General features: G+C 37.9%; 1 long non-coding RNA gene across 4 annotated transcripts in view; it reads right to left on the minus strand.

Annotated features, from left to right (window-relative positions):
• The window catches only part of LOC111749432 (uncharacterized), a 38,638-nt gene extending 20,659 nt beyond the window's left edge, over nucleotides 1-17,979 (minus strand). The window contains exons 1-4 of one of the 4 annotated variants that reach the window (XR_010322277.1): nucleotides 16,465-17,979; nucleotides 10,700-10,737; nucleotides 6,579-7,939; nucleotides 6,119-6,281 (exon numbers count right to left, since the gene is read on the minus strand). This is a non-coding gene — a long non-coding RNA (uncharacterized LOC111749432). The remainder of the gene's footprint in view (nucleotides 1-6,118; nucleotides 6,282-6,578; nucleotides 7,940-10,699; nucleotides 10,738-16,464) is intronic. The other 3 variants (XR_002784571.2, XR_010322278.1, XR_010322276.1) reach the window with 3 other exon arrangements.
• Between the last annotated feature and the right edge of the window lie 529 nt (nucleotides 17,980-18,508).

Genomic DNA, 18,508 nt, shown 5'->3' on the forward strand with positions numbered 1-18,508 from the left:
GTGGCCACCATCCCTGAGCACTCTTATTTGCAGGTTACTTCAGTGGCATTTAACACTACAGATGGCTCCATTCTTCTCACAACTCCTCTTTTTTTGATTTTGGGAATACTACTTTCTCCTATTTTGCTGGCTATTGCATTTCCATCTCTGAATTTTCCTTTTCAGTTTAAACTTTAAATTTGCATGGTTCTATTTTCTTCTGTTTTCTTTATCATATCCCTCAACAATCTTATCTCCTCCTGTGATTTTGGCTCCAGTGTCCTGAGTTATTTGCATTTTCATGAAAGAAAGACTATTTTCCCCCTTGGAGCCAAAATATTCTTGGCTACCTGTTTCTTGGCTAATTCCTCAGACATGGAAGACTTGGGTCAAAAAAATATATAATCCTTAATGCTTAAAAATCATGTTCATTCTACAATAAACAAGTGTGTTAGCAAAGACAGAATTTTACCAGATAACTATATTGTGACACTATTTCCTTAGACAACCAGACAATCGTGTCCAAATTTACCTGAGGTTTAGTTTTCAGAAAAACAAAGAAGCAAAAATAAACTTGGGGGCACCTGTCACCAAGAAGTATATAAAGGTGGGGGGAAGGCATTAGAGTTAAATATGAGAAAGAACATGAGCCTTACCACACCTAGAGACAGGGCTCCACCCACATTAATCTCCTATTGGACATTTTGTGTAGTTGAAAGTAAACAAAAGTAAATTAAGGTAAAAGTTTGCAACCAAAGAATATAGGATTATGCTGAAGACTAGAGAAGCTCTGTTTCTAGTATTTGTGCCGCTGACACTTTGAGTTATAAACCTTCTTGGACAAGATCCAAGATATATCTACAGTGTGGCCTATTTTAGTGGTTAGGGAACCCAGAGGATTCGGAAATGCTTTATCCATGTAAATGCTGCTAATGGAAGAATATGTCTTGTTGTCATGAAGCAATAATAAAAGTATATTTCTTTTCATTTTAAATAAAATTATTCACTGAACAAATTCTTGGTCTAAATCACAGTTTATAAGTAATAAACCTTATGTAATTTGCATCCATGTGTTATATAATCATGTAAAATTAGCCTGCATAAAGTAGTCAGTTATTTTTTCCCTTATTAGGAATACTTTCCTTGCATTTCTAAATAAAATATTATTGGCTATAGCTGTCATCCACAATTTTATATGCACCCCAGTCTTTTACTTTCCATCAAAATAGTCCATGTTTACATTTCATAGAGAAAAACTATAGAGGGGGGAAGAGAATGGAGTTAAGAGCTGGTACAGAAATTAAACTACATTTATTTAATTTTCTATGTAAGATATATGATATGTGGGTTACAAAATGGAATATTAAAAGTTTTGTTACATACAATTATCTCAAATTATAAATGTAAAAAATGTTTTTTTAAAAAGTCTATATTCATGTGCAAAAACACTTGCCTATTACTTATTGTTTCCAGTAACATGTCCGTCTTTTCTTATTTTTTTGAGTTTTGTGATTATTTTTCATCTGAATCATGCAAAAACAATCAGTGAGCTTTCCAAATGAAACTATTTTTAAACCTATTTCTCTCTCAGCACTTCCCCTTATTTATAAAGTAGTAGGTAACATCTATGCATGTGCACTGTTAACAAAGGAAAGCCTTCTATTAAGTATCATTTGATGGCACTTTACTAAACATGAATTGTATTCACAGTTTCAGCACAAGAGCAGAAAATTATAAATCTTAACGGGGAAACTACAGGCATGAGGTAGGTAGGTCAAAGACATTTATAAAGCACATTATCTTAACCAGCTGTCCATTAACAAGCTTCTGAGCACACTGCCTGGCAGACACATTTGTAATACAGAGAAGTGTTCGCTAAAGCTTTCACTTCAAGGACTGTGGAGATTCTCAAGGGGGACCTTAGGTGTCCAGGATGAAAGGCCATTGTAGTTAGTCAATACATTTTCTACTACTAATTTTCTCTTCTAATAAGACTTAAGTACATTATTTAATTGTGTTTTAAATTTCAAGATCTTAAAAAGGGTAGAGACGTTAGACTTCACTATTAAGCAAAACCCAAGGAGAGTTTCCTCTGTAGAATCCCATCTTGTCAAGGGTTATTGAGCTGATGTCTAACACCTATACTGACTTTTATCAGAACACCACTGGAATTACTGTTGCATATTAATACTGAAAGCAAGCTTCTTAGCTAATCACTAATTATCAGATGCAAACCTCCCCCCAAAATCTACTAACTTGGGCTTTCAGCACGATTTTATTATTCAAAAAGTTGAGCTCATTAATTTTGAAAAGGATGCTACAAAGCACAAAGAAATACCCATTTTGCAGACACGTTAAAGAGGCAGAAGGAAAAGGTCAATCACTAGATTACAGAAAGAACAATCGCCTGGTCTCCTGCTCTTTAGGCACTGCTCAATCTTTTCAACGCTGCTTAAAAAAGGAAAAAAAAAGGATAGTGAATAAGATATTTGCGTTTCTTTATTGAGTCACGTGTTTGCTTTGAACTCTGCCTGTTCACAAAACCAAAAGACTTTTGTCCTGAGCAAGTGATTATCAAAGCCCAGCATTTATTGTGAAAGAAAATATAATTAAAACTTCTGCAATTTGTTGCTGTTTGGTGGTTATTAGTATGTCTTAGAATGTCAGAATTTTTCTACTGTTGTTAGTCTGTCACACCCCCATCTCTCCTTTTCATGTTTTGAAACTTTTTTTTTTTTTTTGAAGAAAGAATGAATTTGTTTTTATAAATATGTTGACAGAGGACAGAGGAAACTACTCAAAGAAAACATAAGGCTCAAAGTAATAATAGACTCTTAGGTTTTTTTGTTTTTTTTTTTTTTTTTGCTTGCCTTCAGTGAATAAACATCTTCTCCCCTTCAAAAATAATTTTTTAAATAATTTAGTGATGTCCAAATAGCTTATAACATGTATTGGTGCAGTTTCTTATTGTACAAGGGTAACTTTAAATGTTGTTCCCAAGTTATGCCATTTGTGTTCATCTTTACAACATTTTTACAACATTAATAAGCTAAAAACTGTAAAGACTGAAGAAGTAACATACTAAAATCAAAATCACTATGTAATTTTTAATCTTGCCTTCAGGGATCTTAAGCTAAGAATTAGTATTCCTAAATTATGGGTGCCTGAAAATTGCCATCTAATGTCAATGAAATGTATACAATCCCATCTTTAGAATTGACAAAAAATATGGAATAATGAATATGAAAATTCAGACAACAAAAAGTCTTATTACTATCCTAAAATATGGGTTTCTGGTCATTAAATTTATTGTTGATGATTCAAACCATGTCTTTTGTCTGTGACTATATGCTTTCTGCCTTCTTGAGTTTCTAAAACAACACTGTTTTATTTATCGAACCCAAAGAGAAGCTTGTGTATTAGCTCCCCCAGTGGGAAACAGGATTCACAGTGAGAAAAACATACAGTTCTGGTGTAATCCCAAATCCAGTGGAATAGTAGTTGCCAGAGCTAGAATTGGAGACTTCAAATTGGCAGCATCAATACAAAGCTTTGGGACAGTATTAATTGCTAAAAGGCCCGACGCGTATCAACACAAGATAGAATTTTCTAGGTTAGAAAGAGATCGTCTTTTAAATATGCCGAAATCTTGGCTTTCAACTATAACTATAAAAAAGCAACTTATATCAATAGAAATGTGGAAAAATCAAAGTAAAAGGAAACTGTTTTAATCATTATTCTTCCATCTTTTCACAAAATCTCCAATTTCATTTTCTTAAATTGGTATTTCTTACATTCTGTGAGGGAGTAATAGAGGAAAAATGAAAGCAGGCTGGAAAAGCACAAAAAGTCAGGAGGTCAACGGAGAAGCAAATCCTTAAAGAATAACGATCTATTTAAGTGTATGTTGCTGTTTCATGAAAGACAAAAAAAAGTTTATGGAACTCTTGTTGTTAGCTGCCATTGAGTTGTCCCCTGACTCGTGGCAACCTCATGCACACCAGAAAGAAATACGGCCCACTCCTACATCAGCCCCATAATCAGTCGTGGATGGGACCACTGTGATCCATTAGGGTTTTCACTGGCTGATTTTCAGAAGTAGATCACCAGGCCTTTCTTCTTAGTCCCTCTTGGTTTAGAAGCTCCACTGAAACCCGTTCAGCACCATAGGAACAAGTAAGTCTCCACTGACAGACAGGTGGTGGCACTACCTGAGGTGCATTGCTTGGGAATCCAATCCAGGTCTCCTGAATGTAAGGAGAAAATTCTATCACTGAGCCACCACTGCCCCCAAGGAACTCTTATTAATCTAATATTTACAGTGTAGAAACGGTATTTCGAACATTGAAACCTGTAGTATTTTTAGATGATTATGAAACCCTCATTCATCCCTCAGTTAGTCATACTGTGATGGCTTCCATGTTGCTGTGATGTTAGGAGCTATGCCACCAGTGTTTCAAACGCCAGCAAGATCACCAATGGCGGACAGGTGTCAGAAGAGCTTACAGACTAAGACAAACTAGGAAGAAGGAACTGGTGGTCTACTTCTGAAAAAAATTGGCCAGTGCAAACTACTAATAGCAGAAGGGCATTGTCTGATATAGTGATGGAAGATGAACCCCTCAGGTTGGAAGGCACTCCAAATACAAATGGGGAAGAGCTGCCTCCTCAAAGTAGTCACCCTTAATGACATGGATGGAGTAAAGCTTTTCAGGCCTCCATTTGCTTATGTGGCATGACTCAAACATCCATTAATAATCCAGTAACAACCTGTGACATGTAGATGACACAATCTTGCTTGCCGAAAGGGGAGAAGACTTGAAGCACTTACCGATGAAGATCAAAGAGTACAGCCTTCAGTATGGATTGCACTTCAACATAAAGGAAAAAAAAATTCTCACAAATGGACCAATAAGCAACATCATGACAAAGAGAGAAAAGATTGACCTTGTCAAGGATTTCATTTTACTTGGATCCACAATCAATTCCTATGGAACCAGCAGTCAAGAAATCAAAAGATGTATTACATTGGGTAAATCTGCTGCAAAGGGACCTCTTTAAAGTGTTAAAAAGCAAAGATGTCATTTTGAGGGCTAAGGTGAGCCTGACCCAAGCCGTGGTGTTTTCAACCACCTATTATGCATGCAAAAGCTGGATAATGGCTAAGGAAGACCAAAGAAGAACTGATGCCTTTGAATTATGGTGTTGGCAAATATTGAATATACCATGGACTGCTAGGAGAATGAACAAATCTGTCTTCGAAGAAGTACAGCCAGAATGCTGCTTAAAAGCAAGGACGACAAGACTTTGTCTCAAGAACTTTGGACATGTTATCAGGAGGCACCAGTTCCTGGAGAAAGACATCATGCTTGGTAAAGTAGAGGGTCAGTGAGAAAGAGGAAGGCCCTCAATGAGATAGACTGACACAGTGACTGGAACAATGGGCTCAAGCATAACAACGATTGTAAGGATGACATAGGACCAGGCAGTGTTTCGTTTTGTTGTACATAAGGTTGCTATGAGTCAGAACTGACTTGACGGCACCTAACAACAACAACATGAAACACCCATTTAAAACGGCCATGTACTCTGTATTTGCCAAAAGGAGATGAAAACATAGACTTATACACCATACTGATTCTACCACAAGCTTAAAACTTTTAATAGGGGAGAAAAGACAGAGGATCCCTGCTGTGTAGCAAGGCCTACATCTCTTTGGAATCACTAATTAAGGCTTAATTTGCATCTTGGGCTTAACAATAGACTTTTAGGATAAAACAAAAAGAGAGAAAAAAGCCTCCTAAAAACCAAGCAGTCAGTAAAACTTCAGTTATGCTCTCTAGGCATCCTTTTTGGCTTTTAAAATCCTGATAACTTTCCCTCAAAAAACAAAGCATTTCCTCTCGTCTAGACAACATAACCTGTTTCCTTTTCAGATAGGGCAATTGGGAATTTGGGCTCTGTTCTCATTTCCCTCATAGCACTATGATTCCATATAAACCAGGGTTGTGGTACAGTGTCCCTTTCACACCCCAAATAGGGAACCCTGCAAGGCAGTGCTTCTTATCACTCTTGGGCCAATGTCTTTGTCGCATTCTGTTTTGAAAAAGCATTTTGTTCCTCCTTTCTTTTCACTTACCTTGTGAAGTCTCATCCCCCTGACATCTGACAGCAGCTTTGGGCACAGGGGAAAGAGAAGGCTGCAGGCAGCAGTGGCTATGGAGGTAGTTCCCTGTGGAGTGGCAGGTCAGGCACCCTGATGCAGCATACACTAGGTTCAGGTCATCCTCTGAACCCTGAAACTGAGAAGTCAACGTTAGTGTTACAGCTGGCAGCTTAATGTTTTCGCTATACCCACACAGAATAGCCAAGGATTTAGACTGCTGATTTTTCTTTCAGTATAGAATTTTGCTTTTTAAATTTTTTTTTCCAACTTGCAAAGACCTTTATAATATACTACATTTCTTTTTTTTTATTTATTGTGTTTTAAGTGAAAGTTTACAAATCAAGTCAGTCTGTCATACAAAAACTTATACACATCTTGCTATATACTCCTAGCTGCTCTCCCTCTAAAGAGACAGCACACTTCTTCTTTGTACCTTGTATTCCCTGTGTCCATTCAACCAGCTCCTGTTCCCTCTGCCTTCTCATCTTGTCTCCAGACAGGAGCTGCCCACATAGTCTTATATGTCTTCTCACATGAACCAAGAAGCTCACTCCTCACCAGTATCATTTTCTGTCTTGTAGTCCAGTCCAATCCCTGTTTGAAGAGTTGGCTTCAGGAATGGTTCCAGTCTTGGGCTAACAGACGGTCCAGAGACCATGACCTCCAGGGCCCCTTTAGTCTCAGTCAGACCATTAAGCCTGGTCTTTTAACGAGAATTTGAAATCTGCATCCCACTTTTCTCCTGCTCCATCAGGGATTCTTTGTTGTGTTCCCTGTCAGGGCAGTCATCGGTGGTAGCCGGGCACCATCTAGTTCTTCTGGTCTCAGGCTGATAGTTTCTGCCTTATGTGGCCCTTTCTGTCTCTTGGGCTCATATTTACCTTGTGTAAATATGAATTGTTATTCATTCTCGTTTTCTCCAGGTGGGTTGAGACCAATTGATGCATCTTAGATGGCTGCTTGCTAGCGTTTAAGACCCCAGACACCACTCACCAAAGTGGGATGCAGAATGTTTTCTTAATAGATTTTATTATGTCAGTTGACCTAGATGTCCCCTGAAACCATGGCCCCCAGACCCCTCTTTCTGCTACTCTGGCCTTCAAAGCATTTGGTTGTATTCAGGAAACATCTTTGCTTTTGGTTTAGTCCAGTTGTGCTGACCTCCCCTAGAAGACTACATTTTTGAGAGAGAGAAAATATTGCTTTAAATATTTTGTACAGAAGCCGTTATATTCATCCCATGCAAGGCATTGAAGTTACATGTTACAAGCACCTTGAGGAAAGAATCAACAACACATAAGCCAGATGAGTGGTGTCTGCACATGAGGTGCATTGGCAGGGAATCCAACCCAAGGATCCTACATGGAAGGCAAGAATTCTACCACTAAACAACCAATGTTCCCACACTGTAATGAGGGGGAATGAGCAACCTAACTGCGGTAGAAGAATTGATCAAATCAGATGATTCTTGAACTGTCTTAAAGGTGTATACATTCCGCTTGAGGATCTGGCATATGCAAAGACACAGAGGCACAAAATAGTAGAGTATGTTCAGGGAAGGAACTGCAGATAGCTCTATATTGATACAGTGTAGAGGACCCTGGCAAGGAATGAGATTGAGATATTTAGCAAAATGATTTTTAATATCAGGAGGCATTTCTTTCACAAAACAGAAATAACAAGCATATCCATGTAATAATCTTAAGAAATAATTTGACTAAAAGTTGATCACTATACAGGAAGAAAATGCTAACAAACCATTTTGAAGTGTTTTCAGTTTAATGTGGCACGTCCCTAAAAAAAATAAAAAGAGAACATTAACAGATTTTCACAATGGTGAATGTTCAAACTAACGTGCTAATATATAAAGCAGAAAGACACCATAAAATCTAATTCCTTTTGAGGAAACTAAATCCACTTCGTTTTCATGTGTCAGAATGTCTTAGATTCAGTAAAACATTTCAGTATCTATAACACAGCCTGGCACACAGTAGGTTCTAGATAAATATTTGTTGAGAGAAGTACCATACTGAGTCAGCATTTGGCAAACAAATAAGTGCTTTGGACATTGACCCTTCCTCTTCAGCTCTTCCTTTGGTAACTACAGTCTTCTCCCCTTAGGTTCCCTAGAGTTACACTCATTACTCTTTTTGGTCCCTGTTCCTTCTCCCACACAGATCTGGGGATCCCTGAAAATGTTTTCTTTTGGTGTATCTGAGCAGGTCTGAAAGATTCAGCCATCAGACTATCATCCCAGGACATACAAACCAAGGGGGCACAGCTGTGCTCTTCACTATCAGCAGCAATTCAAAACACCCAGTCTGAAAAGGGAAAAGCAAAAGCTCCGTGGGCTGCCACAATAAAACAACAAAAAACAGAGCACTGTTTTCTCTGTCTTCTGCCTTCCTACTGTCTTGAGTATTTATGATTGGGGGTTGGGTGGTTATAACAGTGAAAGAAGTGCAGGAGAGAGACGGAAGAATGGTTTGTGAACAAGTACACTTAACTGAGGGGATCTAAGGTAATGTTAGAAAACTCAGCATGTGACCCAGATATCATTTCAAAGCACAAAATGCCCCCTAGACTCATACCTGCCCTACATGGTTGACCACTTCCCAGTATCTTGCCGATAACTCCTTCTGGTCCTCCTTAAAACTCCTTTCCTTGTATCTCCTTGTTCGGCAACAATTCCACAACTCTCTCTTCAAAATGGATACTAACGCTCAGAAACTGAGATGGTTGGAACTTTATAGATCATCAAACTCAAACCTCATTTCATGTTTGAAGAAAAATTAGACCAGAGAAGTCAAACTTCTCATCCGAAATCACATATCTGGTGTGTAGCAGAGATGAACCTCTACCCGCCGACAACTCCTCGCTCCCAGCACCGAATCCAGAACCGCTTCCACTGTATCAGGCTCTCATAGCTTCCATCCAAATTATTAGCAAATGTTCATGGCTTAATGTGGATATCATGCACTAAACCTGGACCCCTACCTGTCTCTCATTGGCCTTTTCTAATAAGCCGTAATCAGTATTGAGTCTTGTTTTTCCATACTCTGTGCTCCATGAATCTACCTCATTCCACTACCTAATGTTCTTTACTTCTTTCAAACTCATGCAAGCTTTTGTGTGGGCTATTTATTTTACAAGCATGTTTTTGCTTTCTTGGTTAAGCTCTTGAATTGCTATTTGATTTACTTGTGTGTACCTTCAAGCTTAGAAGATAATCTTCTTGAGGCTAGAAGCTACATTTTATTTGTTTCTGTATTTTCCCATCAGCTAGGATCGTACTGTGCGCAGGACAGAAATTTAAGAAACATTTGCACAGTGAAGAGACCCTGTAACAGAATGGATGTTTTAATGAAATAAAGTGTGTTACGGAAGATAAACATTTCTTGGCATGGGGCTTTTCAATACCCTATAAATCTGGTCATACAGGTAGCTCATACTATATCAGCAACTAAAATGGGCAATGCAAAGGTATGGAGATTCTTCGGCCTTAGAATTAGATGCTTATAAATTAGGTAAGGTGGGAGGAGAAACAGGTGCCTTCAGTTTGTTCAGATTAGAAGGGTCTGCTTAGCTTAATGATCTCTTAGGTTCTATTCAGCTCTTAAATTCTAAGTGCCACAATCCTTGTTGACAGAATCTGGAATGCTTAGATATACAGTGTTTTTCAAAGCGTTTTCATAGACTCATGGTGTAAATCTAGGCAAATAACTTCATGCTTCAGCCTCCTCCTTGATGAATCTTTTTCCTATTTCCAGAATCTCTCACTCCAGGTATGAGAGGATGCGAACTTACTCAAGTGGGTTTTTGGTAGGTTTGTTTTATGTCAAAGCTGGAGGCCTGAAAGCCAGTAAGTTTCAGCAAATTCATTTGAAACTCAGAATGTTTTTCCCTCATCAACAATATAATACTTGGAAAGCAAGGCCTAAAATATAATTAGTTCTAGAGTTAAGTTACATCACAGGTAAAATAAATTTGATTAGTCAGACTGAGGATATAACTAGTGCCATTTCAATTTTACGTGTTGAAATTGCATATAACATGCTAGAATACTGAATTATAAATAAACATTTGGATCAAAACCTGTTCAAACATTAGGGACTGTATGCAGCTACATTTTATCTAGTGAAATCAATGTTCTTGAACTTATTTTTCTAGGCAGAAAGTGGTTATACATTTGAGTAAACCTATAGTCTTACCTCGACTGATCCCATAAGAAGGGGCAGAGTTTGATTTAACATCTCATCAAATCATAATTTCTTTGCAAAAGTCTTTATTTCCTTAGGAAGAAGCAACCATCCTAATACAGCACTTAATTCATATTACTTCTTAGAACAAATTTCACTTCCATGCATGAAAATTTGAACCTTAAAGCTTTCCTTATAATTTAAGCTTTAGTTATTTAAATTCATTTTGAATTGGTGGAAAATCCACTCCTTTAGTTCAATTCAAATTCAAGTAAATTATTTCACCTGGAAGCAAATAGCATTACAATGTTTTCAATCATTTAATATCTTGATTTTATCTAGAATTGCATCTTACCTAAAAAGATGGTGGGTGTGTATCCTATACATATCTCTCTGCATAGAAATACAGCAATAAAAGGTTTTATTGTCATTCAACAAACAGTTATTAAGCGCCAATTACAAGTAGAAACATATAGCACTGTGAAGTCAGAGAGTAGGCAGAGTTTGAAATGGATTTTCTCTGTCAGTTAACTTTTATCAATCTTTAGAGTCTATCCGATGTCTTTTTCTACATTAAACTGAGTGCCGTGGAGTCCGTGTTGACCCACAGCCATTCTGTGTGTGTCCGAGTAGAGCTGTGCTTCACAAGGTTTGCAGTGGCTGAGTTTTTGGAAAGAGATCACGAGAGCTTTCTTCTGAGGCACTTCTGGGTAAACTCGAATTTCCAAACTTTTGGTTAACAGTTAGCTAAGCGCACTGACCATTTGCATCAACCAGGGGCGGCTTATCCACTTTACTAAGAGGTAATCTAAGCAAAAATTGGACTTAACCCTTCAGTGCAAAATATCAAGGGAACACCCTAGTAGAGGCATGGAATAGAAAAAAAAAAACTTCAGTCGTTGGAGTGAAATAGATATGAAAAATCTGGCTCTGCCTCCTATTAGCTATGATACCTTGAATAACCTAATTAACCTCTCTAAGCTGCAATGTCTTCATTCGTAAAATAATGACTACTGCTGAGACTGATGTTCCGCCAGCACACAGAAGTACTGCCATAAATACTGGTGAAGAAATCGTTGTGGAACTTCAGTGTGTTGGTAAGTAGCTGCTGCCCGAAGCTCACCATTCTCCATGTTCCGCTCTACACCAGGATTCCAAATTCTACTGAAATTCTACTCCAGGACCGCCATTCTGACAGGTTAGGGCCCTTGCTCTCAAGATCAAGAAATCCATTGCCGTCAAAGTGACTCCGACTCATAGCAACCCTATAGGACAGAGTAGAACTGGCCCATAGGGCTTCCAAGGAGCCTCTGATGGCTTCCCACTGCTGACCTTTTGGTTAGCAGCTGAGCTCTTTACCATTGTGCCACCAGGGCTTCAAAACAAAATGAGGCGAATGTGACAACCACTACGCTATGGAAGTCTTTGCTCTACCGGTTTTAAATATTTGGAAAATACCCCTTGACTACCTCATAGAGCTGTTCTAAGGATTCAGTGAGACAACAATGCCTACCATTTAGCAAGGATTTATGTTCTATATTAGATGGTGCAAATGATTAATGCACTCAGCTGCTAACTGAAAGGTTGGAGATTTGAGTTCACCCAGAGGTGCCTCTGAAGAAAGGCCTGGCTATCTACTTAGGAAAAATCAGCCATAGAAACCCCTATGGGGCACAGTCCTACTCTCACACACCTGGGATCACCAGAAGCTGGAATCTATTCAGCAGCAACTAGTTTTTATTGTAAACTGTCCTATTTATGCCCAATCGCAGTACCAAATGTGTCTGCTGAGGCTTACCCAAAAAAAAAAAAAATGGCTCGCTTGATAAAGCCGTAGGAGCTCGTATCCCCCAGTTTTTCTCCTTTTTTTAGGTCACTGGCAATTCTGACTACCTGCATTTAGTATAAATGTGTTTAGCAGAAAAAACAAACCATTTCTGAACTAGTTCAGAATGGGCAAGTAGACAAATTTTGAATTTTAGCGTGACTTATTTCTGACCTTCACACCAATGCATTAGACTAAGAAAGATCTATACCTTGTTTTTGTTTGTATGGTTTGTTTTACATTGCTTAATAGTAAATTAAATGCACTATAAATTTCAGAGAAATAAAAGGTATCAACCCAAATAGTTGTAATTGCTGTTTCAGGTTAAGAAAGGATCAGTTCAGTTCTCAGAAGAGATCATAAAATAAATTTCCTTTGCTTAAGTTTGTGATAAGGAAAATGGCTAATTCAAAACCCAAGATCCATAGAAACCTTTGACTTTGGAAAGACCAAATATATAAGAAAGCAAATACATGCATCGCAAAAATCTTTGTTTCTTTCCTTGGGTTTCCTGCTAGTCCCTATTAGTGGGGAATGATAATGCGAGTGTCCATCTCCATGTATTTCCACTCAAAATTAACCTGTGTGCATTGGATTAGAGGCATTTCTCTTTCCTCCTACTCCCGCTGGCCTGATAGGGCATAATTAGTGTAGAATATTAGGTAGGGCAGAGATGATCAGGTAGCTTGCCAATCAGACTTACTATGGAAACAGTGGGTGGTGCCACTTCTAGCCATTTCTGACAGAACTGGTAGGAATTAAATCGTGGCATTAACCGGGCATTATTTGGCTAGGGAAACCTAGTAGGTCATCAGTTTATGCCCCCACCCTCTAGACAAGTGGCAGGTGGAGCAGCCCTACTTCCTGCTAATGCCATGAGCTGGAGGCTCTGGCCAGTAGACAAGAGTTTACAAGGTTTTGTTTTTTTTAATTCATCAGGCCATATGCTGCCAGGCTCTCATGCAAATAGACAAAATTACAAATAATAAAAAAGAACCAACTGTTTTAGCAGTTGGCTGTTTTCTGTCATCATTTCCATCCATGTGAGAGGCCAGTTATGAAAGAGGAGTCTTGGACTCAGAGTAACAGCAACCTAAAAAGATAGATACCTCAAAATCCAAGCTTCATTCAAACCATGTTAAACCTCTGCCTCAGGGTAACTCAGTGCCAAGTGTCTATTTGGCTGAAAAGCAGGGGAGCCTGGCCTTCCAGCTGGCCTAAAGATCGAGCAAGCTTCTCTAATGCTCCATGCAGCTGAGACCCATTGTCCACCGATGGGAAAAGAGAGAAAAGGTTAAGTTTCATTTAGGTTGGGTTAAGCTGGTGTGCATGGGTTTATCAGATTCAGACCCACTTAGAATAAGCAGCTTTAGAAATAGAAAAGATTAGTCAGTGCAATTTTCTGTTTTAAACCAAAAAAAAAAAAAGTAACATTTGTAGGCTGTTTGAAAATGCCTAACTTTTTGCTGTCAAAAGACTGCAAGAAAATCTCTCCATGTAGATCCTAAACTTTTCCCCTGAGATACTTGCATTTAAAATTAAAATAATGTTGCTAAACTTTTGTATAATTTCTGCTACTGCTGTATTCATAATTATTACCAAATCTCCCGTCTGTACAAATGCAGAATTTCACACCCTCAATAAAATTCACACATTTATTTTCCATTTTAAGTCAATAAACCCCCAACCAAAAAATTAAGTAGACAGACTCTGAGTTTATATCTACATATGTGTATTTAAAATAACTCTATTTTAGAAATGTTGTGCTAACGTTCATTTGCACCTCTATCAGGTCACTTTGAAACCGTAATTTACACCTTTTTAAAGGCAACTCAAAACCAGTTGTACTCTATTAATATGCAATGTGTTGCAGTTCAAGAATTGTCAAAATACATGTATCATGGAAATATGCAAACATGCGTGTGCGATGCTGGAAGAAGTGTGGTGAGAATCTCTTGATCAACTCTGACTACAGAGCAAAGATGTACCGAAAAGTGCTTTTGCCCCCAGCAGTCAAGGTACAGCAAAAATCTTTCAGGTAAGCAAGAGTAAATTCTTTTCCTTCTAGTTTTCCCAACTATGTCATCAAAACCTGGGTTCCTTGGGTTTGCTTTTACCTCCTGACTAGTTCATAATCTCAGGTGTGATTATGAAATACCCATGGGCTTAATTCTACTGCCAGAGAATGGTTTCCAGATACCCCGGGCCTGGGGGCGTGGGGAGGACAACCACTATAGAAGGCTGCGTAGGTTCACCTCCAACAAACTGTCACAGTTAAGCTACATTCTACCAAAATTTGACAGTTTTTCAATGAAGAAAAATTGCTAGTTCCTAGATGAAGTTAATATTATTAGCAAAAATATTTTGTGTTGTATATAAACAAAAAGAACAATGAAAGATAATACCCATTTCAATTTTTCAGAAGTGTTACAGAGTCCTGTAGCGGGAATAACAGGCTCTATTGTTACTGATGTTCGTGATCTCGTATTCCAAATCAATTTGAATTCCTTTTTTCTAATTTGGAGGAGGTTATTTCACTGGGAGACCAGGCTCCATGGTGATGCCCTCTGTGTTTTACAAGGAAGCATGTGTCCTTTCAACAAACTAAGAGCTGAGAAAATAGCACTCAGATTGGCCTTAACTTGAATGTATGTTGAAGCAAGGAGCAATTCAGCCAGTGGGATAAATGACAAGATTTTTAAACATTTTCATTTTATGGGAAACCACACAGGTGATACTCTAACAGATCTGTAGGAAATTTCAAGGTGGACATGTATTACTTTTTACAATGTATTCTAAAATTTGCAATTCACATTTCATGGTGATAAACATTCTTCTCATATGAAAATGCATGCTAATAACAGCCACACTTATTTACATGATGAAAAAATGGACCCAGAATTACTACGTACTCAAGTATGACAGCTACTCATAATCATAACTATGGACTAATCAAATTTGACTTACAAAAAAATCAAGCATATAAACAACTTACTGATAAAAACACTGCTCTTGTTCAGTTACCATAATAAGGCCAGGAATAAATAAAATACAGATGATTATCACACTTTCGGAAGCAAAATATTAAATCATTTCCTCTATTGAAACTTGTACGTAAACTCTGGTTTCAACCACTACTCCATCTCATTGAACTCCTAGTGAAGTTATTTTACAGAATAGAGAGGCTACACCCTGGAGACAGAGTCGAATTCATTTATTCATGCATGCATCCATTTGTCCATTCATTCATTGAGTATTTTGGGATGTCCCGTTATGTGCCAGGCACTCACTGTTCTAGGCACTAGGTATCCATCTGAGATCAAGTCAGGCTCTAGGCTCATGGAGAGGCAAACCCTAAGCTGTAAAACCAACAAATAAGCAGGATAAATAGAGGCTGTAGAAAAAGCTATAGAGGAATTAGATCAGTTAATGTAATTGAGAATAACTGGCTGAGAAGAGCCATTTTAGATAGCTGAAGGTGATTACTTTCCTGGTGTAAAAAAAAGCAGCCCCCCAAAAAACCCAATGCCGTCGAGCAGAGTATTATTTATTTATGACATATGCAAACATATGACATCAGAGAGCCAGTTCTTTTCAGAGCTAAAAAGGACCTTAGAGATCCTTCTGTGTTGCTCCCTCAGTTTATATGATAAAACCAAAGTTCAGGTTAAGTGACTTGCCCAGTATTCCATAGTTTGAGCTGAACAATTAGTTTTCACTGTTAAAGAGTAAAGAAAACAGCTTCTTTGGTATATACTAATTTATTAATTATTCCATGTTGATGAGACATATATCTAAATGGCATAATTAAATCTTGCCATCAGTATAGTTACAATGGGAACAAACTATACTAATAATTGTCTTCATTCAATTAGATTGTTTTGTAACTCTGATATGCCATGTAAACCTGGATAACTGACATCAAGCTCTCACTGTCAATTGTTCATAATGATAATTTTTCTTTACAGAATGATCTAAGAAGATTATATCCCTTAGACATTATATATAAGCAGATACATAGAAAATATTAGCAACACAATGCTGTCCGGAACTTTGTAGGAAAGATCATCATAATATTAAAAGCCCTTTTTTCTAGGGCTAGATCAGTTATTAAAGATCATTTAATAGTAATAGAAATAGAGAGATAAAACCATCAAACACCTATGAGGCATTTTCCCACTGTTTTCATAATCCAATTTGAACTTCAAACAAATTAGAGTGGCATATGTAGAACAAATACTGTTACAATTATTTGAGAGAAGATGAACTGAGATTCAGAAAAATAAATGACTTACCCAAGGTCACAAAACTAGCAAGAAACAAGGAAGGGAATAAAATCCAGTCTTTAAGTCCCAAACTTCACGTGCTTTTCACTAGAACATCCACTCCCTCATACATGTGTAGTACAGAGTCATTTGGTAAGAACACTGTTTCCAGATTCAGGACAGTTACTAAGAAAGAGACACGTTCTTTGCCCTTCAACAGCTCACAGTCTAAATGTAAATATGACCACACACACACACACACAAACACACACCCAGATGCACCTGCTTGCTTGAAGGAGAGAAGCAATGTCACTAGCAGCCAGGTCTTCCTGCATAGTTTCTCAGTCACAAACATTTTCCACTCAAAATGTCCCATAAGTAAATTTGCAGATATGAAGGCATTGATAGCTCCCAGCATTGGAGCACTATTATGGGCTAGCCTGTGTTCTTGCTTTCTAAGGGCCAAATTAAAGAATGCACCAAAGAACCGCATGCAAGCCGTTAGAACAGACTAATTGGCTTCCCCCATTAACTTAAATGCAGTATATTTAAGCTATAATGGACAAACAAGGTCAGCCTGAGACAGGAAAGTGCCCCAGGCATCAAAACATAGTTTTATTAACTTGGAAATTTGACCACTAGGCTAAAGAAATCCACTACAGGAACATGGCTGATTCTATCGTCTTGTTGCCAGTATTGCTATCATGCGAGTCCGCTCAGTACTACACCCCTAACTGCAGCTGAGGTAGCCCCTGGGATCACCCCATTACGTCAGGTGGTTTGGAGGCATTTCATGATCCTGCTTTTCTAGAAAATAATGCAGATAATTAGTAAGGCTGACACAGCCCATTATTTTTACACTCAAGTGCACCACATTAGAATAACAGAGGCCACACGAAGTGTGACCTTTTTTTCACTGGTAATCATTTATGTAGTGCCACTTTTGCTAGCACATTCTTCCCTTTCACGCGCTGGACTCCAATGGCTGGTCACTCAGCAGACATTCTGTCCTCACTCTGTGGTTTTTTTTTTTCCTACCCTTAACTGGGAAAGCTATTTTGAGTCATTCTTGCTGGTGGGAATATGATGTGGTGGGAAAGTTGTTTAAATGAAAATAAAATATTAGCAGAAAGAGAGACAAAATACAGATTTGACATTGTTTCAGTCAAAGGGTACCTATACAACATACATAGAAAAAATACGACCTTAAAGTATTTGTTAGAAAAATAATTTTTGACTCAATCCCTATATTTTCAGGAATGGTATTTGTTGCTCCTAATTATCTCATAAAATACAGCTATCCTTTGAGGGATAAAAAAAACTATATGCATATTCTTCCTTATCCTGTACTTTCCAATTATGTGTTATTTTATAAATTCTCATTTTTATACAGAAAAAAAAATCAGACCTAGAACTTTTATGATCAGTAATGATGGAAATAGTGTATTCATGTGTTTGGTATGAATTTCATTAAAGAAATGATTGAAAAGGGATTGTTAAAATTAAGTAACTCCATGGTGTGACATGGATGAATGGTGAAAACATACTAAGTGAAATGATCCAAACACAAAAGGACAGGTATTATATAATCCCACTTATATGAAATATCTACCAGTACCAATTGCCATCTAGTCGATCCTGACTCATGGTGACTCCATGTGCGTCAGGGTAGAGCTGTGCTCCCTAGGGTTTTCAATAGCTGATTTTTTGGAAGTAGATTACCAGGCCTTTCTTCCAAGGTACTTCTGGGTGCACTCAAACTGCCAACCTTTGAGTTAGCAACCAAGAGTGTTAATAATTTTCACCACCCAGGAACTAGAATAGGAAAATGCATAGAGTCAGAAGTAGATTAGTGGTTACCAGAGTCTCGGGATGGGGAGAAGATTTGGGGAGTTACTGTCCAATGGGTAGTTTCTTTTTGGGGTGATGAAAAAGTTTTGGAAGTAGATAGTGGTGATGGTTATACAACATCGTGAATGTAATTAATGTCACTGAAATGCACTTTTGAAAATGGTTAAAACGGCAGATTTTATGGCAGTGGTTAAAGCCATCGACTCCTAACCAAAAGGTTGGC

Source organism: Loxodonta africana, chromosome 6, assembly GCF_030014295.1.
Source record: "Loxodonta africana isolate mLoxAfr1 chromosome 6, mLoxAfr1.hap2, whole genome shotgun sequence".
NCBI lineage: Eukaryota > Metazoa > Chordata > Mammalia > Proboscidea > Elephantidae > Loxodonta > Loxodonta africana.